General features: G+C 39.1%; 1 protein-coding gene across 1 annotated transcript in view; it reads left to right on the top strand.

The window, feature by feature from the left end:
• The window catches only part of Neto (Neuropilin and tolloid-like), a 281,903-nt gene that overhangs the window by 90,574 nt on the left and 171,636 nt on the right, over nt 1-19,693 (top strand). The window lies entirely within an intron of this gene.

The following is a 19,693-nucleotide window of genomic DNA, read 5'->3' as shown; positions in this document are numbered from 1 at the left end:
TAACACCGAGTGGTGAAAACGGCCAAAGAACGCGGAGAAGGGAACACTATACACGCTATTCGTTCCGGCGGTAACTGTGATAACGTATAACGTGTGCATACGGCATTGGGAGACATATTGTCCAAATACATTACAATTCTCGCGCGTTTCAGATTTCCGCGAGTTTTACATTCGCCACGGCTCCATTATTTCGAGCGAATTCATTCTCCCCCAAGGTTTCTCTGACGGTCTTTAATTTTAAAAGAATCTTTCTTGCGCCGCGCCGGCGGGGAAGCAGCGCAACTAGAGCCTGGTGGCTCATAAAATCGGGATGGGTATAATACGTGCGGTTTATTTAATAACTACCACCGGCGTCGTAGCGGCGGGCATTCTATCATCGCCACGGTTTACTTATTTCCTGCAAATGTACCGGGAGAAAGACAGTTGCGGCCATTACGAACATTTTTCCTTCCCATTTCGCGTAATCTTATAGTACAGCCCGGCCCCGTGAATACTTTCAAATCTACACCGGTCTGTAACGTTTTAATTTATTACGTGAAAGACTGGACAAACTGTATTACTATAATTGCAATCTGCTTGAGCCAAATAAAAATTTGTTTCTCGGTTTAATAGTTTTCATAAGTTAATACATCGACACCAGACTGCGGATCTTTACGCAAAATAAAAATTGTGTGAATCGATTACGAGGAACACAAATTAAATGTCAAGGTGTTTATATCTTCAATGATTTTAATATGTCGGAAATGGCTAATAGCAATTTGCAATAACACGTAAACTGGAAAAAACCAATCATATTTTTGGTATCATTTTACTATGAAAATAGTATCAATGAATTCAATGAAATGTTACTTATGCTAACATCAATGCGGGAATGTTTGCACTCATTTTTCAAAATTGGGTAAAGCGTGAATTCTCTTTCCCTATCCGTCATTAAATTAATTATAGGCTGTATTGTCCGTTATGTTTAGACTGCGAATATTTTCAGTCGAGAATTATATATCCAAGCTGAAACAGAATTTCATCAATTTAAATTGTTTTAGGGAGCAGACATAACATAAACAGATACATATCTATGAATTGTTGACGATATTTTTTTATGAGTGCATAAATATTCACATAAAAATATCCGTATAAGTCAATTTTGTCATTCTGATTGTTTTCGTTGATATTGCTTTTACTCTAGGTTAAAACATGATTATATTCATAGAAATATAAATACAATCTTTTCCATTTTCTATGTTTGCTACAAGGAACAATTGTTTATTCCATAAATCAGTGTCTAATTTGTTAATATTGTACATTACGAAAAAACAAGCACATCCATTTATTATATAACATCTTCTTTATATGTGACGTGTTTTATCATTGCATTTGCCTTTTTCGTTAGCGAGTGTTTTTAACATTGACAATATGAATAATTATAATGATAGCTACTAAGTTTGTTTGATCGAATAATATTTCCCAGAGGTAGTCGATGTACCGATAGTTTCCGTCGAAAAACGCGTCAAACGTCGTCTGATTTTTCCGACGTGACAATGAGAAGCCACGGTTAAGTGACACTGACGGTCTCGGTGTTGCTTCAGCAGTGATGGAATCTAATAACTCTCGGATACGAAACCGAAAATCGGATTTCGCGTAGTATCCGTGCCCGGGGCTAGGTGCCCGGTTCCTAGAAGCATCCTTTAATTCCTTTCCGTCCGCCGGTTCTCGATTTTTCACCGAGCGAAACGAAATGGAAGGAGAGCCACGGCCCCAGCAAACGTTAACCGACTTCTTCACGCTCGAGACCTACTCGAATTAATCTGCCTCGTATTCAACCGAGCGTCGCAAATTTCTCGTTGTCCCCATAAACAGGGAGCCCGTAAATACGCACCAGCTAAACAAGCGCCAGCTAAATGTTCAAATAATTTCGTGTCCGCCGTTCATGGCTACGTAACTGCAAGCCGGATATGGTAATTATACATTGGGAACGCAACCTGCAGAAATTATATGGCGAATTATTCCGACACGCCGCCGTCCATGGGATAAACTGGATTCGTTCACCGGCGGAAACTAATGGCAGCGGACGACGCGACGTTGCGTGTAGCAACAATAAGGAACGTGGGAAGTGCTTGCCGCTGGATGTTGAACGTTTTTGCTCGAGTCCTAATGCAATCTTCTCTCTTTGAGAATTTAGCATACTCATTTGTAAATACAGCAGCGCGCACTTAAGCGTCCGCAGTCGGGACCGTATGCGGACGCTTAAGTCGGGAAGTTACTTCAAATGAAGTGAAGACGGGGCATATGTGTGAGTGAGATATCGATATTCAGCATGTGATAAGTTTCAATTTCTGAAACTCAGTCCGAGGTCACATTTTGATTTGTAATTAGGGGGACAGCGACGGACACTTAAGCGTGCACTATTGTACTGAGCTGGGACATGCATTTTTGATGATAGGTAATTCCATTGGTGCAGCAGTAGGTGGTTATACTGCAGATTTGATGTGTCTACGATCAAAATTAGATAATTTAGTGTTCCAAAAGTGTTATACTTCCTTGAAAAGGGTGATTCCTCAGGTCATTTGAAGTAACTTCTTCCTTTCGAAGATGTTCTCCGCGGTTTCGTCAAGGAGATATTGTTACGAGTATCGATATGTTACGATATCGAGACATCGCGTCGAATGATCTTCGTTGCCGCGTCGTTTTAGTGACGACGATACAACGGAGACATGACGGAGTCGGTTGACGAACGTCACTGAGGGAAGTCGCAAAACTAAGTACTCCTCCTCTATTTAATAAAGGTCACTTTGATATTTCACTCGTTTTATACTTTAAAGATGCCCCGAACCCGTAACAATATTAACAAAAAACACGGACCAATCGGAGCGCGACTACAGCGGACAGATTCCGGCTCGGCCAATGCCAACGCGACAGGTCCCGCTGAGGTCCCGTGATTTTCGTTAATAACCCTCTAACAAAGCAGCGTAGAACATTTTCGTACATAAGAAAGTTACTTCATATGACGCCAGGAATCGCCCCTTTCAAGGAAGTACATCATTTTTGGGACACAATGTATAAAATATAAATTATTCTATATTCATCGAGGCGCACTTAAAGCGTCAGACGAAAGGAACTGGTACGGTTTAATCTGATACCTTGAAATGAAATTGTAATATGCATATTGTAATATGTCCTATACTGCTAGTGCAGAATCCGATTCGTTCACATAATTACCGACCAACATCAACCAATCAGGCTCGGATTCTTTTCAGGTGAACTCTTTTCGGTCGTAATGAGTATGTGTGACACCTTTGTAGTACTGTGAGAAAATTGCACGGCAAGGCCAAAGTCGCGTGGATAGCTGAAGTGTTAAGTTTCTTATATTAGGAAGTTCTTCCGGCCGACACGGTGGTCTCCATGGATACTGGAAACGGACTCAGTCGACTTTTTCCAAGCGTGTTGGCTCTCGTTCGAAGAAGCGAATCGTTACTTGCTGACACAATTACGCGGCGGTCCTTCTGTCCTATCCGTTTCTGTGAACTGGACTCAATATTTGTCGTCTTACTACGTTACCCATTTGCACGTGTTGATTTTCCATCGTAATCAGCCTGATGGATGCTTCCTGGTATTCATTAACGTCTAATAGGACCCGCTGAAAGAGGGAGAGGAATAGGGGTGGGGGATCGCGGGTTAATTAGAGTTGAAATACACGAACGAAAGCGACGAGTCTGTTTTTTATCATTACGGGCCCCGTCTTTATGCAAACGAACTGTTGTCATGGAAACAGCGACGAAATATCGTTCTTCCTCACTTTGTATCACCGAATCCGGGATGATGCCGGACGATGGGGTGATTAGCCACATACGCGGAGACTGGAAATTAGGTTATGGATGTTTGTCAGTAATTAATTGTGAACGCAGCTGAAATTCTGTGCTATCCGAAGGCTGGATATGGCTTTATTTGGTCACTGAATCTTCAATTGTACATCTGATCTTTCCATCACTGGTAACACTGTTTTTTGTGCAGATACAAAAATATACTTGTCAAGGTCATCTCAGGGTTATACTTTTCGAGATCTCACAAAGAACAATGTTATTTCTAGTGGCACTGTATTTTGTTTACCATTAGAAAGAGTTTTTAAGTCAAATTGCATTTAACGACGTACCTAACTATGACCTTGAACGTCGTTGAGTCGAGGATTTTGAATATGATCGAACAACTTAAGAAGCTTGAAAAATGAAATGCAAACACGAAATAAACAATTCCTTCTCAAACTATACGTAGTGTCAACAAATGTTTCAAATAAAATTTGTCATTTGGGGGGAGGGGGCATCTTATGGTTGTCAAAAATCTTCTCTAGGTGGACATGCTTCCGAGATTTTACATGACCATTTGTTTTCTTACGAAACTGTATGTTTTAGTGGTAGATGCATGTGTAACTATTCCGCGACGAATTCATTGAATTTATTTATTACTCTCTGAAAATCATGCAAGGTCATTCATTGTCATCTGAGAATTAAGTTCGTTAAACGTTCTTGAAGCTGTTCGGTATTCCTTGTATTCGTAGGAACGACTGTGGTCAGCGGTGGAATGATTCACCTTGAATGACTTTCAAAAAGCAACATAGTCATGAATCCGACGTGAAAATAAATTGTTTACATATAAGAAATATATAAGTAGCTTCATGTCCTCGTGTAAAAATTTTAGGAAATAGTGTAGTAATAGTGACAATGCTTAAGATGGCTGACCATTGGTACCATTACTCTACTTTAGTCTAGAGTCACCCAAAATGAGAGTGATTTGTAAAAGGGTGATTTTGGTCTGTAAAGAGGCGAGTTTGATTTACAAAAAGGTGAATATGATCTGCGGAAATGTGAATTTAGTGTCCAAAACGTATACAATTACCGTAACCACGTTTTCTTGAATAAAGGACAAATCAGGAATTGTTTCATGTTGAAACAAATTTTGATTTCGATCAAAATACCGAATTGCTTTTGGGTTTGTGTATTACAAAATGATGGAACTGTATAAAATTCATGGCAAAGTTGCATTTGGTACAATTGTATGCTTTCAATGTTTCAATTTATAATTGGGCTTATTTTACACTGGTCCGCGTACTGTTCACTAATGCAAATACTCGTTAACCATGCTCGGATCATTAAATCCGTGTAGACAGAAGCGAAATTCAATGATGTTCGAATGTTTTTGAAAGTATTTTAAAATTTCAACTGATCTATGCTGGCAGGGTTCATCGGTTTGTTTTCGATCTTTTCACTGGTGGCATAACTTTTAGTATACGAATCTTTGTCAAATAGTTTGCGATCATATACAGGGTGGCTGGTAACTGGTGGTACAAGCGGAAAGGGGGTGATTCTACGCGAAAAAAGAAGTCGAAAATATAGAATAAAATATTTTCATCCGAAGCTTCGTTTTCGAGAACATTGAGTTCGAAAATGCAGCCAATGCGCGTGTTATTCGATAGGAATTGTCTGCTGCGTTTGATCATGACCTACCAATTCTACTTCCTGCGCATACTAAAGCACGCGAACCCGACGGATCTTTAAATTCGATTTTCTCGAAAACAAAACCTCAAACGAAAAATTTTTATTCTATATTTTCGACTTCTTTTTTCGCGTAGAATCACCCCCTCTCCGCTTGTACCACCAGTTACCAACCACCCTGTATATGTAAGTTCCAGTGACTGGAAATCTTCGCCCATAGTTTCGCACACCGGGCCGCGTGCCAATGTTCAATTTGATTTCATGTCACAAAGTGAAGGCCAAAAGGGCCGCTTTAGAGAAAAATAAATCTAATATAGTCACCGTATGTGTAGTGCTCGTCAAGCTTGATTTACAAAATCATCGTGCAGCTCGGTCAAAGCGTCTTCCGGGTCAGCCAACAGGGAAACAGTGAGCGTCTGTTAATCCGTTCTTTCGGGTGCAATCTCACGGTTCGCAGTGAAAACACACATTTGATTGACAAAAGAAGCTCAGAGGAAATTTCGCGACGAGCATTATCCAGGGGCTTCTTCTTTCGAATCGGCGGCGTTCAATGGGTGTCCGCGTGTCGCGTTTCAATAGGGATAATACTGACGGTCCCGCGTGCGATACGAGCGAACTAAACGGCAAGGACTGAATGCGGGCCGATTCGATTACGAATCTCATCTCACCGAATTGAGATGCAATCTGCCCGTGAAGGAGCCTCTGTTGCCTTCCCAGGGAATTGCGTGTCGCATTGATGCGGCAACTAGTTAGCGTTGGATACCAGCTCGCGTTAATCGGATGTAAGTCCCGACTAATGCGCGTCCGTCCCCCTGACGTTATCTGGATCATCGTCTCCACGATGATTATCCGTGTGAATTCAGCTTGTTCCTAACATTTCCATCCAGTGGATCCGTGTAATTGGCAAAATCTCTGACTGCGGCGTACTAGACTCGGGGTTTAGGCCAGTTTTACGACTCGGACGTGACTTCTTTCTCATCCACGAGATCTCGTTTGTTGTTTCCTTTCACCGTAAATTTTTCTACCGAAGGGCCACATTACTTGTAAATACAATGTTTATAAAAGCAGATCAAGCATCTGTCATTGCTGAACTATCATACTAGACAATTCCACTGTTTGAAATCGTATTAATTCATTTTTGTCATAAATTCGCAGTCTACGATTAAACTGCGGATATTATGCATTTCTGGTAGAATTAAGCGAGTGAAATACAAAACGGTAGTGACATCAAAAGAATTGTGGAGTACAGTAATGTCTTGATGTATGCGGAAACTCCGGGACCGAAATGACTTATACCGTGTATCGACATTAGTCTGATAACAAAACTTCTTGGTTTCTAATGATTTTTTAAATGAAATTCTTATCAGCATATTTGAGACATTTCCCTGATTGAAACGATACCAAACACGACGCAATTCAGATCACAGTTACCTATACAATCCACGATACAACAGAACTTCAATTATCCGTACTAATCGGCCGGACAGGAGTGTTCAGATAATAGAACAGCTATCAAGCTACAGTGACAGATTAAATCTTTACTGATTCGCACAATGGATCGCTTTAGAATGGATTGTTTACATGCTTAGGATGAAGGCTTTCCAACTTGTTGTCAAGAGACAAGATGCGAATGCGATTGCGTAAATGCGGGTTATGGCAACAACACCTATATAATTAGGTGGTGTTGGTTATGCTTGCGAATACCCAAGAGAATGAGCGAGATAGAGAAAGAAAGAACGAATGAGAATGTGTATTGTCGTGAGGTGCGAAAATCTAAGCGTACGAATACCTCGTGGTGCAATTGCGATTGATAGTGATTTCTCATTTTACTAGTATCATTTTGCATACTTATTGTTTAAATATATATCAGTTTAATTAAAATCTGTGCTTTAGTAGTCCTTGCACTCTGTTTTCTACACAGGTGAAACATATATTTGGATAATTCGGATGTCATCGGTTCGGATAATCGAGGTTCTACTGAATCGTCAATTGAACAAGCAAATGTGCTTCGAATTATGCCATTTTTGGTCTCACTTTAATCAGAGAAATGTTACAAATATACCAGTAGGAGTTTTATAAACATAAAAAAATTTTTAAACAGAAAAGTTTTATCAAGTAAACTGGATCCAGTGTTCAAATTGCCGAGGTCGCTGCCTATTATGCGTGATAACTATATTATTTTTACGAAGATTAAGCTTTTGAGTCGAATCTTAGTTGAATAAGCTGTGCATTTAGTCCTGCTGAGTTCATAGACTTGGCTCATAATTCGAAATGGAAAATGCAATTATTTCTCCTTGTAAAATGAATTTTCGCGCTTACATCAGACCGGTCCAGAAGTTCGTTCGTAATCACAACCCTAATCACAATTTTCCAATTTTTGTTTCATTAATCAAACTGCATTGATTAATACAAGTCACATCAAGTGTTCAAAATTGCCTCCCTTTACTCCAATACATTTACAAATGCGTTTCCAAAAATGACTGATGTCAATTGTTATTTCATCTCAAGCCCGTTTCAGAGCAACTTTTAGTTGATAGGGTAATTTGTATCGCTTTCTGAAAATTTTCTGCTCCAGAAGGGACCAAATCGAGTAGCTCGTCGGATTCACAACTCACTTTTTAGACCAGAATTGCATGCTGAATTTGGGTGAGTAAAAGGAATTTGAAAACGACAACAAAAGTGAAAAAACCGCCCGAACCATACCTTAGTGTCCGAGCATTTTTGTGACTCGTTGTATACTTGCAATTCAATTTTCGTTCCTTGTAGGAGCTCGATGGCACGCTGTCATTACGCCGCCATGAACCATAATGAAGATATTGTAGTTTGGTGAAATGGTATTAGATGGAGGCAATCACCTTCGACCCGTTCGGACCCTAGTCATTAAACTGTTCATATTGAGTGTGGACGCGCGAGAGGCTGCACGCCATTCAACGGTATTTGCAATTACTAACGGGCAATCAGCGAGCGAGCCCACGGAGATCATCGTATCGTTCCGATATGAAATGCGCGCTGGTCCGCGAAACAATTTCATTTTCGTCGCGAGTGTTACACGAAAGAGCAAAATGCAATGAATGAATCAGAGCGGTGCAGATTGCCTGGAAGAGTTCGCCAAAAATGTTCGCGACCGAATCCCAATTTTCGTCGGTGCAACGGTATTTCTTTTATTTCTTCCTGCACTCCTCTTACCCTCGTTACTCACGGTGAAAATTAGTCGGTCGTTTGAGCACGCGGAAAATTCATAGCTCGGAAGGAACGCCGCGCCGGATGCTAATATTTCCTCCGCCCAAGTTAACGCCGGCTGAAATGTTATTTTTGCACAATCTGCGAACAACCGTAGGCGTGTACCGATTCTCCATACAAATATCGCGACGTTTACCGCTAATATTCACGCCGGCAACAGCTTGCGCGGCTACTCCCACTCTTATTATTCCGATTCGCGAAGTACGCGGGAAGTTTTGCAGAGCCGCCTGCGAATATTTTCTTCGAACCTTTTTCCGTTTCGATACCCTCCTCTCCCTCTCTCTTTTTTCATCCCTGCATAATAACCCGAGAATGCGAAATAAATTTTTTTCATTTGAGGCTTTGTTTTTGAGAAAATCGACTTTGAAAATTCGTCCCTATGAGGGCGTGTACAGACTATTTTCAAAATCATGGTACTAGCAAACAGGTGGTGATTCTGTACGCAGAATCAAGTTAAACAACATTTTTCCGTTTGACGCCTCGTTTTTCAGAAAATCGAGTTCGAAAATGCAGCGAATACGCGTGCTATTAGATAGGAATCGTCTGACCATAGCCAACCAATTCTACTTCCTGCGTATACTGAAGCAGCGCTGGGCAGATTTGCCTCAATCGAGTTGGTGGGGGAAGCAAGCGTTTGTGGGACCCCAACCGTGCCCAGCACTCGAGCAAGCGAACTCGACGGCTTTTCAAAACCGATTTTCTCGAAAAGGTGACGCTGAACAAACAGAGTTACCATCACCTCACCGACAATTATTTCATCGACAATCGTTTCACCGACACGACTTCGCCACCTAGCTTCGCCGGCAATATTAACTCACCGACATTTTCATATCACCGGCAGTCATTTCCCCAACAAATGGTTTCCTTGATACCGAGTTTTGCCGACAATATTTACATACAAACCATCAGTGGATGAAATGACTATTGATGAAATACCTGTCGGGGAAATAACTGACAGTGATCTGAAAATGTCGGTGAGTTAATATTGTCGGCGAAGTTAGGTGTCGATGAAACGATTGTCGATGAAATAATTGTCGGTGAGGTGGCGGTAACTCGGACAAACAAATAGCATTTCTTGTATTCGACTTGTTTTTGCATGTAGAATCACCACCCGGCCGCTTGTGCCACAACTTCGGAAACACCCTCTATATCAAAGGGTTAAATACTTTTATTACGAAACGTGGATGTTGGAGGACGATGAAGGCGTGCGTTTAAATCGACGAGCATTAACATAGAAAACCGGTGGCCGTTCCAAGTAAATGGCGTCCGATAAAAGTCGCGCGAGGTTCCCCTTTTGTTCCTGCGTATCAGCATTTTCTTGCCATTGTACCGTCTGTCGACAATTTAATTCCACGGATCCCGTGGAATAATAACCAGGATGAATGTTGCTTTTAAGCTCGACAAGGACGGCGAGGGGGGGGGGCGAAATTCTACAAGGAAGGGGAGAAGTAGGGCACGAGAAAGGGACACGAGAACAGAAGAGCGTACTCTTTTCGCGAGAGGTAATTCGTAGCAATTTAAAGCGATTTAGCATCGGCACGACCACGGCGACGATTAATCGGTCCGGTGTGCCTGAAAAACGCAGCGACGAAACGATCGAGACGATCGCGCTGTCCCCGGGCGGCGCAAAAACACACCGGAGATTCTTTACGGGACCGCCCGTGAAAAATTTGTCAACTTATCTTCTCGCATGAACGCCTCCGCTATTCCTATAGAGAATAAGCACGCCGAGAGGAATGTCAGAAGAACCTACTTAGCATGGAAATCCCAAATTATAGTTTAATTCAAGTGCCTCACATTTGTTATCGTAAGGCTGCGCATTGTACGCGTTCGTGACGAAAATGGGCGGATCAAGTGCAAAACGGTGAAAATATTAGGTCGTTCAGAAAGTTCTGCGGATTTATCGTTAAAAAAATTTGTGCATCTTGCACATTTGTTTTAACCGGTTACAAATAGTAACGTTGCCTGTCTCCAACTGTTTTGCAAGCTCATTTGTCGATTTAGCAGGGTCGCTCTTCAAGCAAAGTAACTTCAATTCGTCTGACAAAAGTTGTTTTGAAATATCAGAAATTTCCACTGCGTTTCTTATCAGTGGACTGCGGATCTTTATGCAAAATAAAAATTGTTTGCCTCATTTACAAGTAACAGGGGCCAAGTGAAAATTCATTTTTTCTTTTAATAATGTTAACAAGCTGATACCGACGCATTAATTTTCTTAAATATTTTTAATCTATTGCTTCAAATTGCGACTACTCATTCTTGTCATCAATGCATAAAATCCGCAATCTACTTATCAGATAACTCAAAATCTACTTTTCCGTCATATATTTTCTGTCATCATAAGCTTCCTCTATCAATTGCTTCAATATATTGCTGTGGTTTCAATCAAATTGAAGGCCGGCACAATTGCAATGCCGGGCATATCTCTTTTCAGGTTGCGATTTTATATCACAGTTATAAAACCATTTCGACTGGAATTTGTGGAATACGCAGTGGCGGTTTATCCCAAAATACCTGATTAGTAAAAAACAAAAAACACATTATATGAACGAAACATGGGCCAGAGCTTTAAATGAGCAATCCACAGAATTTTCTGAACGATCTAATATATTCAGAATTTAAATATACTGTTGTACTTTTTCAATGAAGGTGGCTCCTGTAAATACTGCAGTACGTTTTACCAGTAACGCCGATCGTACCAGGAGTTTGAACATTTATAGACGACAGTGTAATATAAAAATAAGAATATTATACCAGCAAATCGACAAGTTCAAACACGACGTTAACTCTTTGCCATATAATATCGAGTCAAACTCGTGACGAAGATTTTAAACAAAATCTGTTATGTATGAAGGTTAAACTTCACCTTGGCAACCCAGAAATTTTGAACTTTTTTCTATATAATCCTGTACATCTTGACGAGAACATGCCAAAAATCGAAGATTTAAGACGAGGATTTCACTGGTTCAAAAGTTATGCGTGTTTAAAGTTGAGCGATTTTAACACGTTAACCGAGGAGCATGCATCTATAGACATTCCGTTCACTATATTTGCACGATTCTCTGTATTTTGATTACTGTTTGATGACAGCTTGTCCCAGAACAAAGTGTAATCGCTCAACTTTAAACACGCATAACTTTTGAACCAGTGAATTCCTCGCCTTAAAACTTCGATTTTTGGCATTTTCTCGCCGAGATGTATAGGATTATATAGCAAAAAGTTAAACATTTCTTGGTTACCAAGGTGAAGTCAAGCTTGTATAAATGTTACTCCTTTCATTCAAGTTGAAATAAAGTTCTTTTCTTTTGTTATTGATATTTAATCATTCGATCAAATGTAGACGTACGATGAATATTAAGTTTCTTTTTCTCCTGTGAAATAATAAAAGACAAGGAAATTCTAATCATTGTAGCAATAAAGAGAATCATACGGTAAAGGATAAAAAATTTCTATGAACAACCGAGTTCCGTGAATCTTCTTGCAATCAGCAGGAAAATCATTTCCCCTGCAATCCGTATCTGTTACCTGTTACACCGATGGCAACAGGGGTTTTCGAACAGTTGCGGACGATAATTTAGTAGAAAAATGAGTATGCAAACGGTGCAAATTAACGAGCAATGGTATAAAAAAGTTTCAATGTACAACCCTGCAAATCCCTTTGCAGTGAACAGGAACATTATTTCCAGCATAATAACTTTTATCTGTAACACCGATCGCAAGTCGAGCCGACAGGTAACTGTCGGTTAGCAACGGACAGCAAATCAAACCGGAATTTACCTTAACAACGTATCCAATTCCCGAAAAACTTCACCAGAAAAAATACACTGTGTCCGTCGGACGAGAATGCGGATTAATTAACTCCAATTGGACAAAAGGCGTAACTTGTCAATTCCTACCCCCGGCTTTGTTTTTTCATCCGTTCACAGTTCGACCCGTCGCATTGTGATCAATGGCCGCGATTTGCTCGCAGAATAACACGCGGCGGCGTCTGAATGCAAGCGCGAAATCGCGAATTCCCCGGGCGAGGATTCCATTAAATCCGACACGCTTATAAAATTTGATAAATTCAATGGGATTTTATTAAATTGTTCGTGTAGTCGCCGTTTTTCTGCCGCTCAATCAACACCGAAAAAGATAAAATCGTATGAAAAAAAAACCGTGACAGCGAATCAATTTTTGTTCCGCGCGACACACTGGCCGGACCATGCGAAATCGACTGAAAAACAGTAGAGTAGTATCATCTCGGCTTTTATCGAAATAAAATGTATTAGTGGATTTCCAAGAGCTCATATTCGGTGTCATCGGATTTTGTTTATTCAGTGTTTCGACCGCAAACTGAATGTACGGAACCATTTCTGGTAACTATAGATTTTTGAAATTTGAAAATAATTTAAATGGAATAATTGAAAATAATCATCATTAGTAGACTGCGAATTTTTATGCAGAATAAAAATTGCCTTCGTGAATTGCGAGAAACGAGAATCAAGTTCCCTTCTGCCTCTAATGACATCATTAATCTGAAAATAATACATCAACATTTTCAAATTCTATTTATCTTCCTATTCTTTCAAACTGCACTACCCATTTTACTCATAAGTACATCAAATCCGCAGTCTAATCATTAGATTCCAGAATATCCTGGTTACCACAATTGTAATGATTTAAATTAGAAATTTTGCAAATCGGAAAGGTAGAAAAAAATGTTGGAATGTTTTTTTATCGCGTTCGAACATATTTCACACTATTCCTTAAGCTTTTAATTTTCCTTTTTTCTTACTTTTCTCTATTTTCCCTCTCTTTTTCGATTTCGGAACAGTGTTCATATTGTAGATAATACAAGTGATACTTGATTGGCGTTGGATATAAACATAATGATGCATGAATATGTAAATAACATTATCATTAATTTTGTGATGAAGTATTACAACCAGTTTTGTTCATCCCATGCCACGCAACGAGAAAATTCTAAATAGTCTTTACCATTTTTGATGGTCTTAGTTTTTCGTTGATCTTATAATTAAACTTTCTATGCAAAATAAAAATATTCTGGAGTAATTGCAAGATACAGGAGCTACATACATATTTATTTCTTTTCTTAATCATTTTAATATGTCGAAAATAATACAAAAATATTTTTGAATTCATTAAATGTTGTGATGTACTCATTTTTGTCATAAGTGCATAAAATCCGCATTATAATTAAATACTTCAAAAATACATTTGAGAAAACATTTCACCTGCTCACAAATTGTAGTTCTGCTAACCGTACCAGATAAGATCCAACAAAATTTTGTTCAAAAACGCAAGATAACTATTACGAGCCAGAATAAAAGTCTCAGCCCATACTTGGCCAATCTCTAATTGTCCTAAATTGTCCATTGAATCAATTTGTCGGGTAACTAATTTCTTTATAATTGATGTTCCAATAATCGTCCGTCGTTGTTCCGTCACTTGTTACCAAGTTGCGTAATTTGTTGGAATTGTGCTCGCACACGATGCCGCAAGTTTCGAATTCGTGTTGTGTGTGCTCGTTCGAGCGATCGCGATTTCAAAGGAAATACCGGAACAGTGTGCTCCGGAACGGAGATGTGATAAATACGACGGTTCGCACGTGTGATTCCCCGACAAGAACGGTGCGGCGACCACGAATGCTTTGTCAAAAGGTTTTCGACTTGCGGGGGAATTCGAGACACGGCAAATCGCACCAGCTCAAAACTGACACGGTCGTGCGAGAGCAGGAAATCGTAAACCTGCCACTCGATCAGCGCTACGACCGACTCGGACGACGAATTTCGACAATGATCCAAGCTATAAGTGCTTTTATTCTAACCTGAAATTCGCAGCTGGCCCGCGATTGTCAAGTAACACTGCTCGGTCGCGAATTTGCGAACCAATTTTCTCAGTCGCCCTCAATTTTTGGGAAATTTCAATCTGAGTAAAAGGAGATTTTTAAGTTTAAGAATTTGTTCTGCTCTGACTGCAAAAGCTACGAGTAGACTGCGGACCTTTAACCAAAAAAAAATTGCATAAATTGCGAGACACAGGAATAGGAGTTTATTTCTCTGTTAAGTAGTGTTCATAAATTGTAAATAACATATCGATGTTTTAAAATTCCTTTAATGTTTCTACCGTTTCAAATTTCACCTATTTTTGCACTTTTATTTTAGGATTATTTTAATGTAAACTCGTTAATTTATGGAAGGGCTCTAATAATTTGATTACCCATTTATAAATTAAGGGTCTGAGGCAAAATCTAAGTATGTCGCGTGATAGAGCGGGCATTCTTCCTTCCAGTCATACCCCATTTTCTAAAAAATTACTACAGTTCAAGCAGAGCAGGAAAGAACAAAAGAAAACAGTCATTCACTAGGAATGGAAGAAAGATACTTGACAGGAAGTCATTTCTCCTCGTACAGGTGCTGGAGATGATGATAAGTACAAAAAATACGCTGAGGTCTCTGACATATGTAAATAGTTGCACTTTATCTTCCTCTTTTGCACAAAATTTAAAAAATGTTGAATACGCACTCTATTTTCTGAATTTTAACGTTTAAGCCTATTTGATAACCAATGACATCATGGTTTCGATTGTACCTATTCATAGCATAATCCCTAGTACACAAACTTAATTTTTAGTAAAGAGTAAAATGTCATAAAAAAAGGTGATTATTTTAATTTCAATAAAAAAAGGGAAGGGGTTTTAAGGTATTGAATTTGGTCGATTTAGGTTTAGAATTGAATTTGGTTTATTTTTAATTCCATCGTGTCATTTGAATTTGTAAAATTCTTTCATAATAAAAAAGAATCTCTTAAAAAACTAAATTCAAAATATTTCAAGATTTTTTTACGTGAAATTACAGGATCACAAAGATCGACAATTTTTCGGTTATAATTTGTTGATTCTTTAATTTTATGAAGCAGTCAACTTTATGAGATATAATATTTGTGAATTCGGTGATTCAAGACTCCCTTCGACAGAACGAGTTATTGTGGTCTGTTTTTCAAGAGAAGAGATTTGGGGTATAGCAGTCACGATACATTTACACCCACCCTACGTTTATAACCCATAAATTATCAGACTCGACTGACTGGAGTACCGTCGACAGCTATTACGACTATTGATGATCTCAGGTCCCTACATTCGAGAAACAGGCTACGATACGTACATAAATATTGTGAAGCTTACAATAACTGAATTGCGTACAAAAATGTAGGCGACTTCGTTTAGAACGAATAACAAATAAATAAATATTATTGCAACTGGTTAGTAAATCCGTTTCCATGATCTCAATATATAGAATGCTTGCTTACAGAATGGTCAAATATCAGGAGTCAATTGCACATGCTAACATAGAACGCCAAAAATTGTAATTTACAATATACAAGTAATTTTAAGATCAATTCCCAGTATTTTCCGAATACTTCTTCTACTTAGATAAATAATCGTTTGAATAAAACATTGTTAGAAACATTTCTTTGTCCGACCATTTGAAGTGTTAAAAATGTTAAAAATGGGGACCAGTCTGTATACAAAATTCTAAAATTAAAATTTTATAGGAAAAAGAAGGAAAAGCTTTTCATCTCGTTTCGAGACAATTTTTATTACAATAAAATTACAGTTACAGTTTTGTTTTCGAGTTGTCATTAATATGAATGTATTAACCCTTCGACAGCGGTGCTCGGGTCTATTTCATCTCGGAGAATTAACGTCTTCATTTAATCACGTAATTCCAGCAATTAAATCAAACGAATAAAATGATATATTAGGAGTATCAGAAGGATTATGGGGTCTACAAGAAATATCTTGAATAATAAGTTTTATAAAATTGATAAATAATGCTGTGTATGATGATAAACAACGTCAGCTATAATTGTGAAAAAGGGAGGGTTGATCGTATAATAACTATACTACAGAAAGTTCCCAAATGGGCTGAAAATGTTTCCCAACGAAAAGGAATCAAAACTTGCTATACACGTAACGGATAATATTGCGGAACTGGACAATGCTTATTTCACTCGTGGCTCATTTTTCGTATCAATCCCGGTCTCTTGACCTCGGATTGTAATGAGAAATAGGTAGATAGATAGATAGATAGAGGAAGAGAGAGAGAGAGAGAGACGACTGATCGCGTTGGTTCCGAATTAAGTGGATACCCCTGTATTACTCACGATCGGTTCAATTACAGGTATCGAACTCTTTGTGAAACATTTCGCGCATAAATATCAACCCTTTTAATCTGCATCAGTTACTTCTACGATACAACGACGCGGCGCCGCTGAGCTCCGACCGAATTTACGGATTTAATTTCACTCTGCGATCGGTACCGATTGGTTGGGAAGTCATTTTGCGCATCGGACACAATTAACTGCTATTCTGATGCCTTTAAACATTCGTTCGCGATATTAATGCGACGCTGCTCACCGGTCTCCTATGAAGAAAGATTGGTTCTCGGCGTGGCGACAGTTCGCGTTAATTAACCGTTCTCCAATATTGTTGTTGATGCCGGGTAAATCGGTGGTTGTACGTCAAACAAGGGGGAATAACCGCGGCACAGGAAAAACCGATCAGATAGGAAATGCGACGAGCCCGACTAGAATCGAGGAGGTGAGACGAAGTTATCGAAATTGAAAATTTTCGCCGGGAAAATTCGCGCTGCGCGTCGGCAAATCTCATTTTGGCCGCCGATTGATTATGAACTCGGCTCGCGGTGAACGAGTTGCAGGTCGAGTTGAATAGAAAAAGGATCGCCGGGTCCGCGCGCGCTCGTTGAAATACGGGGCACAAAGGGAGAAGGATTTCGAATCGGTCGAGGAAATCGAAAGGTCGAAGGTTCTGGGGACCATCGGCCGACCCACGCCGACCGTACATCCTGCTCCCCCACTGTTTTAGATCGACCGAGATTCCCTTTTTTCGTCACGCTCTCTTTTTTCTCCGCTAGACATGAAATATTACGTCGCCAGCAGCGACAACTCCATTTTTATGACCCGGCTGGCCACCCTGGACTTCCGGTTCGGCAGTCCTAAAGCCATTCCATCGCGGCCCAGCCGAGAGCTTCGAAGCTCTTTACGCCCGATTGAAGCTTCCGTGTCCCGTTTCGAACACTCCTATCGTCGGCTCCTTCGGCTGGTCGCCACGGAAATTCGTCGAATGTTGTTATCGAGTCAAAGCTCGCAATCGAGTGCCCTCCTGACTATGATCGCGATCATTTTATGCTCCTTGATCGGATCCAGCTGGGCGTTGCGCTTCACCGGACTGCTCTGACCAACAATTATTACATAGTAGTTCAGTACATATTAGCACTACATTATCTCCGCTGTTTTTTAAAAAACTTTGGTGTCTAGAGTTTTTCAGTATAAAGAGAACTACAACATGGCAGTAGCAGTTTTGTTGTAGGTGAAATAGTTTCGGAGATTTCAAAGTCACCTTCATTTTTCCAACAGAAACATATAGTTTTCTATGCAGTTTTCTATGCAACTCACGTCACTCTTTTCACTCTATGAAAAAGAATTAACCTATGTATGTCGAAAAATTAATAATTTAAATCTCAACCTTCATTTTATTGAATTCTGTAGATCTTATTTTGCGTTGATTGATAAAATATGGCAAATAAGATCTACAGAATAGAGAAAAGGAATTTGAAAATGCAGCGAATACGCGTGCTACTAGATAGGATTCGGCTGACGCGTCTGACCATGACCAACCAATTCTACTACCTCCAAATTACGAAACCACGCGAACCCGGCAGATCTTCCAATTCGATTTTCTCGAAAACGAATCGCCAAACGAAAAAATTTTATTCCTTTTTTCTACTCACATTTCATGTAGAATCACTACCCGACCGCACAGTGTAGCGAATGGCCATTTTAGGTGGAAAAACGTCATGTCAGAGAATAGATATAACATTCATATATTCTTATTTCGGAATGTTTACTGAGTCTAATCAATATTAGAATCGAAATCAATACGTGAAAACTCCAAACAGTAATACGGCGAAATCGTACGTTTATATTTGTTCTAAAGAGAATTATGTCACAGCAATAAATATGAATCTTTAAGCTTCTATGCACGATATTCTATGTTAACATAAATAAATATTTACATTAATGTTCACAAAGTTCGTTAATAAAGTCGTTTACAATCATTTTTAGAGATTTTTCAAGTACCAGTTTTCTATGCCGGTTAGTTGACTTTAACAGAGCAGAATTTAAAAGTCTCAAAAGATCCCATCTTGAAATTTTTAGTGTATTAAGTTCAAACTATATAGAAGAGATTCTGATAAAAATCAGCTGCAGATATCTGCTAACCTGCCTGTCACAATTTTTTAAAATCTTTGTAACACCGTACGGTGGACCGAATGGGCATCCTAGGAAAGCAGGAGGAAGTGGCTGCACAAATGATAGTAACACGGCTAGACGTTTCTTCAAAAACTTTACAAAAACATCGAAAAAAACAGGCATTAATAAGGAATTTCTTCAACGATTTTTTTATGTCTTATCTGCTCTTTCAACATTAATTTTCTAAATTTCGAGAAATTTGTTCGCGAAACAAAAGATTTATATTTAAATTTATATCCTTGGTTTTCTATGCCCGAAACAGTGCAAAAATTATTATTTCATAGTGTAGAAATAAGTAAATCATGCCTATTGCCAATTGGCATGATGTCTGAAGAGGCTCAAGAAGCTCGCAACAAAGATATAAGAAGGTTTAGGATTGGCTATACAAGGAAGAATTCGCGTGTATCTACAAACTACGACTTAATATCATAGCTGTTAATTACTTCTTATCCCATCATAAATTATTATAGGGTGATACCGCAAAAAAAATACAAATTCGCTACCGAAAGGTGTGTTAGATCTACTTTTAACAGGAACTTCCGTCTAATCCCATAAGTAACTTAGTTGATAGCGACAGCGTTATTAGCGAAGAATTATTTTTATATTGTTATATATAGATATTATTGTTATACTTATTT

This window comes from Halictus rubicundus, chromosome 9 (genome assembly GCF_050948215.1).
Source record: "Halictus rubicundus isolate RS-2024b chromosome 9, iyHalRubi1_principal, whole genome shotgun sequence".
Taxonomy (NCBI): Eukaryota; Metazoa; Arthropoda; class Insecta; order Hymenoptera; family Halictidae; genus Halictus; species Halictus rubicundus.
The sequence above is the reverse complement of the archived record's forward strand: the minus strand, read 5'-3'. Positions and strand labels throughout refer to the sequence as shown.